Genomic DNA, 10,734 nt, shown 5'->3' on the forward strand with positions numbered 1-10,734 from the left:
ACTACAAAAGCTAGACAGTTGAAATTTGCACACTAGGTTGCATTTGTAAAGTGTACAAGAGATAAGAAGCGATTTTGAAAAATTCAACCCCTAAGGGGGTTAAAAAGGGGATGAAAGGTTGTATGGGGTTCAAGTTTTAGTTTAAGCTAGGAATTTGAAACTTTGTGAAAATGTATTATATTAAAAAACAAGAAAAATAATTTCAGCGTTTTCGAAAATTCATCCCCCAAGGTGGTGAAAAAGGGGTTGAAAGTTTGTATGGAGATCAAATATTTTTGTGAGTGTGGGACGTGAAACTTTGTATATGGGTATGTTATTATAAGACAGTAAAAGTAATTTCAGCGTTTTTGAAAATTCATCCCCTAACAGGGTTAAAAAGGGGTTGAAAGTTTGAATCCATTACAAATGCTTTGAAACTTCTTAGAAAGGTATAATAGCCGATTACAAAAAACAGTAATTGCGACGTTTTAGGAAATTCAACTCCTAAGGGGGTAAAAAAGGGAATGAAACTTTGTCTTGGGGTGCAAATTTTATTTTAAGCTAGGACCTTGAAACTTTGCAAAAAGGTATTAAATTAAAAAACGAGAAAACTAATTTCAGCGTTTTTAAAAATTCATCCCCCGAGGTGGTGAAAAAGGGGTTGAAAATTTGTACGGAGATCAAATATTAATGAGAGTGCGGGACTTCAATCTTTGTATAAAGCCATATTAATAGATCTCAAGAAAAGTAATTTCAGCGTTTTTAAAAATTCATCCCTTAAAAGGGTTAAAAAGGGGATGAAAGGTTGTATGGGGTTCAAGATTTATTTTAAGCTAGGAATTTGAAACTTTGTAAAAATGTATTAAATTAAAAAATAAGGAAACTAAATTCAGCGTTTTCGAAAATTCATCCCCCAAGGTGGTAAAAAAAGGGTTGAAAGTTTGTATGGAGATTAAATATTTTGTGAGTGTGGGACTTGAAACTTTGTATATGGGTATATTATTATAAGACAAGAAAAGTAATTTCAGCGTTTTTAAAAATTCATCCTCTAACAGGGTTAAAAAGAGGTTGAAAGTTTGAATCCATTACAAACGCTTTGAAACTTTTTAGAAAGGCATAATAGCCGATTGCAAAAAAAAAGGAATTGCGACGTTTTAGGAAATTCAACTCCTAAGGGGGTAAAAAAGGGGATGAGACTTTGTCTTGGGGTGCAAATTTTATTTTAAGCTAGGACCTTGAAACTTCGCAAAAAGGTATGAAATTAAAAAACAACAAAACTTATTTGAGTGTTTTTAAAAATTCATCCCCCGAGGTGGTGAAAAAGAGGTTGAAAGTTTGTACGGAGATCAAATATTTTTTAGAGTGCGGGACTTCAATCTTTGTATGAAGCCATATTATTAGATCTCAAGAAAAGTAATTTCAGCGTTTCCAAAAATTCATCCCTTAAAAGGGTTAAAAGGGGGTTGAAAGATTGTATGGGGTTCAAGTTTTAGTTTAAGCTAGGAATTTTAAACTTTGTGAAAATGTATTATATTAAATAACAAGAAAACTAATTTCAGCGTTTTCGAAAATTCATCCCCCAAGGTGGTGAAAAAGGGGTTGAAAGTTTGTATGGAGATCAAATATTTTTGTGAGTGTGGGACTTGAAACTTTGTATATGGGTATATTATTATAAGGCAGGAAAAGTAATTTCAGCGTTTTTGAAAATTCATCCCCTAACAGGGTTAAAAAGGGGTTTGAGAGTTTGAATCCATTACAAATGCTTTGAAACTTTTTAGAAAGGCATAATAGCCGATTGCAAAAAAAAGGAATTGCGACGTTTTAGGAAATTTAACCCCTAAGGGGGTAAAAAAGGGGATGAAACTTTGTCTTGAGGTGCAAATTTTATTTTAAGCTAGGACCTTGAAACTTCGTAAAAAGGTATAAAATTAAAAAACAACAAAAATAATTTCAGTGTTTTTAAAAATTCATCCCCCGAGGTGGTGAAAAAGGGGTTGAAAGTTTGTACGGAGATCAAATATTTTTTAGAGTGCGGGACTTGAATCTTTGTATAAAGCCATATTATTAGATCTCAAGAAAAGTTATTTCAGCGTTTACAAAAATTCATCCCTTATAAGGGTTAAAAAGGGGTTGAAAGATTGTATAGGGTTTAAATTTTTTTAAGCTACGAATTTGTAACTTCGTAAAAAGTTATTTCATTAAAAGAGAAGTTTTTAAAAATCCATCCCCTGATCCAAAAGGGGTTGAAAGTCTGTATAGGGTTCAAATTTTATTTTAAGCTAGGAACTTGAAACTTCGTAAAAAGGTATTTTATTAAAAAACAAAAAACCCTATTCAGCGATTTTAAAAATTCATCCCCCGAGGAGGTGAAAAAGGGGTTGAAAGTTTGTATGGAGATCAAATATTTTTGAGAGTGCGGGACTTAAATCTTTGTATAAAGCCATATTATTAGAACACAAGAAAACTAATTTCAGCGTTTTTAAAAATTCATCCCATAACAGGGTTAAAAAGGGGTAGAAAGATTGTATAGGTTATAATTTTATTTAAAGCTAGGAACTTGAAGCTTTGTAAAAAGGTAAAGGTAAAGAAAACTAATTTCAGAGTCTTTGATAATTCATCCCCCAAGGTGGTGAAGGGGGTCAAAAATTTGTATGGAACCCAAATATTTATTTGAGTGCGGGACTTGAATCGTTGTATAAAGGCATATTATTACAATACAAGAAAAGTAATTTCAGCGTTTTTAAAAATTCATCCCCTAAAAGTTTAAACAGGGGTTGAGAGTTGGTAGAGGGTTCAAATTTTATTTAAAGCTAGGAACTTCAAACTTCGTAAATAGGTAGTTAGGTAGTAGGTTTTATTAAATAGTGGACTTGAAAATCTTCTGCGGGTTGAGAGAGATTATATCGAGAACAATTTTATTCAGTTAGGGGCTTGAAACTTCGTAGCCAGGTTGTGAAAGACAAATCTCATGCGTTGTATAATAATTAACAAATGATTAACCGTCCCTACTGCTATCTTTTGCTGCATAATGTTCTAAAGCTAAACTAATGTAGAATGTATAACCACCAATATACAAATCCACGCGTACGAAGTCGCGGGCAACAGCTAGTATGCAAGTAAGTATAATGGATTAGCACTGATTGATTAGCATGTTATTATTTCGCGGATTAGCAAAGTAATATTTTTGTTTTAATTACTACTGTCATTTTGACTTATTATGTATATATTTTAAAGAAAGGGATAAAACATAAATTAACTAATTGAGGCTTGTAAAGTTTTATGAACAAGGGGGTAAACCAGAATGGGTCACTGACCTGTCCCAGTAAAGTGAGGTAGTGTGCGTGAAGTGTGCTTGCTCTGTGCTTGTGTGTGAAATGGGGTAATTTGACAGAATCTGAAAATTTTGTTTGTGTTGTGTCTCGCCTGTGTGTAGCACATAAAATTTTTGGGCAAACAGTATTAATCTGTACTTATATAACTTAGGTATCTCTTAGGTATTTCTTTACATTAATTAGCGCTATTTGCACCATCCCACTCGGGGTTATAACACTTATAACCGTTGACCTAGTGTCAAATTGTACTGTGGTAACCATGGTAACTTCAGATTTAATCGGTTAATTCCGAGTTAGTGGGATGGTGCAACTGCACTAAGTCGGTGTTATTGCTTTCCTTTTCAGATCGAATGAAGGCATTTATAAAAATTGGCGATGTGTCGTTAACAAACGGAGGTATCACAACTGTGTGGATGGGGACCAAACCATACGCAGGTAAGTCATAAACCAATTATCATGTTATGAATGAACAGTTATCATGTTATGAAGTTATCTTATGTTATGAAATGTCACGTAGGTATTAATATGTTAGGCTATCTCTCTAATTGAATCAAACCTCACTAGACTAGACCGTAAATTAAGGGTAATTTGAATACATATATACTTAAGTAATTATTGATAATTATTGTTAGCAACGATTTAATGTTGTTGGGCTACGTTCGACTACGCATGGACAGTTGAGTGTGATGCTGTCTCACAAGATAGATTTAAGATATGTATTTATAAGTATGTTCATATGTTCCTAATGCTATAATATAACGTACTTCATTAGTTACTTGATTTTTAGTTTAAAAAGATTATTTTACAGTTTGGCGACACATTCGATTAAGGTACCAATGTTGTAATCTCTATTAAATTTTCAATAAAAAAAAAGCGGCCAAGTGCGAATCGAACTCGCCCATGAACGGTTCCGTAATTTATGACGTACCTATTAAAAAAAACTACTTACTAGATCTCGTTCAAACTAATTTTCGGTGGAAGTTTGCATGGTAATGTACATCATATATTTATTTTAGTTTTATCATTCTCTTATGTTAGAAGTAACAGGGGGGGGGGGGGGTACACATTTTACCAATTTGGAAGTGTCTCTCGCGCAAACTATTCAGTTTAGAAAAAAATGATATTAGAAGCCTCAACATCATTTTTGAAGACCTATCCATAGATACCCCACACGTATGGGTTTGATGAAAAAAATTTTTTGAGTTTTAGTTCTAAGCATAGAGAAATAAGCACGAAATAAGTAAGACAAGAGTGCTCGCTCCATACATCAGTTCAGACTATTAATTTCAGTGTCTGCATCTAGCATCGAGTAGTGGAACTATCAGTACTGCTACTTGACAATAGATGTAGCACCGACCGGAAAGTCTTATCTCAACAGCATAAGACTTTCCGGTCGGTGCTACATAGTAGCAGTACTGATAGTTCCGCTACTCGATGCTAGATGCTAATAGTCTTTTTGGTACTAAAACTGATGTATGGAGTGAGCAATCTATGTATTTTTTTCTCTATGGTTCTAAGTATGGGGAACCCCCAAAATGTATTGTTTTTTTTTTCTATTTTTGTGTGAATATCTTAATGCGGTTCACAGAATACATCTGCTTACCAAGTTTCAACAGTATATAGTTCTTATAGTTGCGGAAAAAAGTGGCTGTGACATACGGACGGACAGGCAGACAGACAGACATGACGAATCCACAAGGGTTCCGTTTTTTGCCGTTTGGCTACGGAACCCTAAAAAGGAGGTATCACAACGATGAGGCTGTGAAGTCAGCAAAGTTCGGTCTCCCAGATATTAATATTAATTAATACCTGTAAACTGTAAAGTAAAAAGCCTTCTTCAATTACTTTTTGAATTAAGCGCAACCAAAAGAGATTTAAAAACGGAAATCTCATAGGGATGAGAGGGACCATCAGTCCATTCTTCGACGTGAGAGGTTAGACCAGTGGTGGGAAAACTTTTTCATGGGGGGCCAGAAAGTTTATTAAATTTCATAGGGCCAGAATTGCTGCAAAAATGCATTGTTAGGGTTCCGTACCTCAAAGGGAAAAAACGTTACCCTTATAGGATCACTCGTGCGTCTGTCTGTCTGCCCGACTTTCCCCCCCACCCCCCGCCCCACCCCTTTATCTCCGAAACTACTGGATCTAAATTTTTTTTGAAAAAAATACACATAGTAATTCTTTTTACCTATAAATGACAGGAAAAGGTATTAGAAATGTGAAGTCAAGCGCGAGTCGGAATTAATTACTTTAGTTTTTGATCCGGCCCCTACGGGTTTTTTAAAGACATTTCATTCACGTTCCACATAAAAAATACATTATAATAAATTGGGTAATGTACGGAACCCTTGAAACGCGAGTCCGACACGCACTTGACGGGTTTTTATTATTTTGCGGGCCATAATAAGTAGTATTTTCTTTTCTTTAGACGGACCGGCGGCGGGCCAGATAAAATCCATTCGCGGGCGGCGCGGGCCGTCCTTTGCCGACCACTGGGTTAGAGACTCTAGATAAAGATAAGATAAAGATAAGATAAAAGATAGTTTATTCAAGTAGGCATAATTACAATGCGCTTATGAACGTCAAATAAAGCTAGGTAGACCGGCTCCAACCCTACACCTCCGCCCCGAGAAGATTTAAATCCCCCCTCAATTGGAGGAGGGTATCCCAATATGGGACCGGCAACAAACTCGGCGGGACACATCTTTTCAAAAATAATTACATCTTATAATTAACATGCATTACGAGAAAATAAGGGAAAAAATACAATTTAAATTACTATAGAATTCATGCAATTATACACATAAGGTGTAATAGAAATTTGATTTAGAAAATATACATATATGTACATGGAATCATACAAATTCGTAGCTCTTTCAGAAAACATATCAAATTCTTAAATTACAAAAGGAAAAGAAAATAAAGTTATTAAAAGAAATGGGAAAACATATTATATAAATCTGATTGATCCTTACATAGTCCAGGAAATCAGAATTATTGTTCAGCTCTCTCTCACCATAAAGTTCATAAAGCCTGTTTCTACTTTTATAAATGCCTGTAGTAGCCCATTCACTAAACTTTGTTCTAGTTTTTGACCCACTAATAGTTTTTTCCTTGAAATTTTGATTAAAATGATAAAGAATTACACTAAAAAAAACTTCATATAGACTATTACAGTTATAATGTGAAAATGGTAACATACAGAGATTTTTTTGAATTTCATTTTTGAATGATTCCAAGCGACTACTAGTAATGGGTCTGTATGTTATTGTTTGTGGAGTATCATGAATATCGCTTAAGAAAACAGCCCTTTGACCGCTATGATCAGAATGAAAACAGTTAAATATTTGCTTATCTATACATTCACAATTACAAAATATCAGAGATGTGAAAAATACTTTATAAAAAGTATTTAAATACAAAATACAAATACTTCCTTGATATACTATTTCAAATGCAAAATACAAAATAGTTTTTGAATTTGTATTTAAAATACAAAATACGAAATAGGTATTTTCAAAATACTTTTTAAAAATACAAATACTTTTCGATAAAAGGTACTCTGAATAGTGAATACCTAGTCTGAATTAAAAAGTATTACTCAGAATATCCGAATTGAAAAGACTCTCTTCATTCTTTGAAAACAGTGTGTCAATCAGTCCTCTATCTAAAGTGCAAATTTCTAGTTGTTTGCTCATATTAACCGGAAGGATGGATGGATGATGGTTTATAACGGACAATTTTTAAAAGCATTCATTTAGATTTGTAATGTTTTACAGCTAGTATAATGCCTCTCGTTAGTGTGATGAAAACGTCTCGTTTGTGCAGAAAAGTTTCATCAGGGCAGAAAAGTTTGTTCTCCTCTCGTACCTTGAAACCCTCGCAACATTCAAGATTCCACTTTTTTAACCACTCGCTACGCTTGTGGTCATGTGCGACGTTACTAAACAGATTCAACAGTATGAGAGAGTTGCCAGGATTGTAACATCAGAAGAGATTGTAACTCCTACCTACATTACCTACTATAAAGTATTTTGTATTTTGAAAATAGAAAATAGGTCCCAAAAACTATTTCAAATAAAATACAAAATAGTTTTCTTCAAAAGGTATTTAAATACAAAATACAAAATAGGTATTTTGCATTTAGTATTTGCATTTTAAATACAAGTATTTCAAATAAGTCACATCTCTGCAAAATATATTATCCAGACATGTTGCACTAGTTACCCCTACCCGGGTAGGTTCAAGAAACAAGTTAAATAAATTGAATGATTTAAACAAACACAGCATTTTAAGAGTATTACTAGAGGACTCGAGCAAGTTAACATTAAAATCTCCACAGACTATAACATGTTTTTGGCCCTTACATAACTTCAGCACACTTTCCATTGTAGTTTCAAATGTGCTGAAGTCAGCTGATGGTGGTCTATAAACACAAACAATAATATATTTTTCTAATTCTACACAGGAAATTTCTATAATTCTTTCTATGGAATAATTTACAATATCTTTACGCTCTTTAGATTTCACGCAATTTTTAACAATTATCAGGGAACCACCATGAACAGCAGACTTTCTAGCAAAAAAACTGACTAATTTAAAGTTAACAAAATCAAATAAAAACTGTCCATGTTTCAGCCAATGTTCAGTAATACACATAACTTCAACATTATTATTATCTAAAAATAAACCTATTTCTAATTCTTTGCTGGAAAAACCTTGAATATTCTGGTGAATAATGTTCATACTCAGGCGTTTTTCCGCTGTCTTACAACCTAGTTTAAATGTGGCACGGGGTCCTTGACTTTGTCAGCTGACTGAGAATTAGCTATAACACTACTAAATTTATTTGGCTCAATATTAAAGGCCAATATATCCACTAGGTATACAAAATATTTCTTTGGCAAAAATACCTTCCTTGGAGCTAGCATGAAGCGTTCAATGAATTTATTTAAGTCAAAGAAATGGTACATTTTATTGACAGATATGGCATGGTACATCAAAGAATTGTAGTGTGCTATTTTACTATTATAGTCATAACTGTCATAAGACATATTCTCTGCATAAGGCAGTGCACATAAAATGATTTTGCCCACACCAGATTTTTCAATAATATTTAAAGTAGACATCAACTTATCTATGCTAAGCTTATCTACATTAAGACTATTTCCTAATAAAATTGCTAGTGTAGTACTGCTATCATAACATCCCTTTGAAATAAGGTCACATAAGTGAGACAAAGTAATGTTTTGATAACAGTAATTTGAGACTTTTTGCTGTAATCTGTAGCTTAATAATGGGCCCATTCCTAACCCAATCTGATCTGAAAAAATAACAGTCTTACTGACTGCTCTAGGGGGCTGTGTGACTACTGGTACAGCTGGCCCAGAAGTGTTGAGGGCCACATCGGCTTGAATAACCTTTGCCGGTGGCATTTGGCCACAATTACAAATATTTCCATTAAGTAATGACTTGCATCTAGACGTGTGCGCCGCGCCGGCGCGCCGCCGCCGCCGGGCTTTTTTGCCACGCCGCCGCCGCCGATAAATGATCGGCGTGAAATCGGCGTGACCTTGAGTGTTGTTAATTAGCTATTGCAAGTTGGTATTTTGATTACAATATGGATTATTTGGAATTATATATGTTACAGTGGTCAATTATACATCAATTTTGACACACCCATTAATGTAATTGAGTAAACCTCAATATTCAGCGTCAAGAAAGATGAGGGAGCGATATATGAAGTAGGCTTTACAATTGACTAGGCAACGAAATCACAGGGCTCATTTACCATAGGACCTCAAGGTAGTGTAACAACAAGAAATACATCGAAATGGCGGCTCTTCTGAAGAAAATTGAAGATGAAAGTTCTAGGTCTTAAGATCAACCATTTCAAGACCAAAGTAAAAGTAATGGTAGTAGACAGGGCAAACGCACTCCTATTTACCGACGCACGACGCACTCGGCGATTACGAATAAGCGAGCTAGTTTGTATATCTTGGGTTGATAACCAGTGCTAGTGGTTGCACCGCCGAGAAACGCCGCAGAGCTGGCATGGCTAAGACTGATATGGCTAACCTCGACAAAATCTGGAAGAACAGAGGTATTCGAATGCAACTAAAGTGCGCTTGATACGAGCTGTCGTGTTTTCAATATTCCAGTATGATGCCGAAACGTACGTTTGTTTGTGCGTAATATGGGATCGATAGCTTCACCATTCTTCCCGACGAGTAGAGTGGGCGAATGGAAAGAATGAACATAAAATATTCAACAGTAATTAGTGATGATATCCTTTTCCTGGAGGCCTCCGATTAAAAAGAATACTCGTACATATTTAAGCCTCAAAAAGTGCAGTGGCAAAGGTAGGCGCTTTTAAGATGTGGTGTTAACGAAGACTTATTATACCTTGGAAAGCTAGAAGAACAAACCCCTCCATTCTCAGAGAGCTCAGATCTCAATATCGCCACTCAGCTCTTCACAATATGCCATGGTGAGCCCTTAGATTCTTCGGACATATTTTGCGGTTTCCATTGCATGATGTAGAGAAACGCATGAAATTAGGCCGAATGAATGGCAAACGTGCTCGACTTGGAGCATGTATGAGATGGTCGAACGCTATGAAGAGGTCGGCTTGCGGCAGTGTGCTGCATGCACACAGCTTATGACCGGGCGTAATGGAGACAAATTACATGTGGTCGCGATCCTCAGCAATGAGAAAACGAGAAAGAAGATCCGTCTCAGTAAGCCTGGTGCTTGTACGACAAGAGAACCGTTAAAAGGAAACTATAGCAGTCCACTATATCTAGCAAATTTCTAGGATATTTGGAGTTCTGTTTTGTTAAAGTTCGTCATTTTTAATACGACAAGCCATGGAAATCATGAGAAAATGGAGAGTTACAGATAGGATCGAAGGTCATTGGGACCAGGTAACCCCTTAATGCAAGCCAGTTACTAGGGAAATCAAGTTATCATGCCTATCCTATATTGAAGATTTGTTAGCTGTACGTCCAATACGCAGTTCGTCCAAATGATATTTCAATTCGCATTTCGTCCAACACGTATTTGGTCCAACATGCATTTCGTCCAACAGCATTTCGTCCAACGCGTATTACGTCAACACGTATTTCGTCCAACAGCAAGTCGTCCAACATGGATTTAGTCCAACACACATTTTGTCCAGTAAGCATTCCGTCCAACTCGTATATATGTAGGAGTCTTGTCAAGAAAAATATATACGCCTCTCATTACTGCAGCCACGGGTCATTTTAGATTGATCAAATTGTCAAGAAAAACAACAAATTAATGATTTTACTTAAGAAACCTGAAAGTCAAGGTCACGCCGATTTCATGCCGAAAATACGCTGCCGCCGCCGATTTTTTGGCAAACGCCGCCGCCGATCAATTTTTAATCGGCGCACAAGTC

This window comes from Cydia amplana, chromosome 25, assembly GCF_948474715.1.
Source record: "Cydia amplana chromosome 25, ilCydAmpl1.1, whole genome shotgun sequence".
NCBI lineage: Eukaryota > Metazoa > Arthropoda > Insecta > Lepidoptera > Tortricidae > Cydia > Cydia amplana.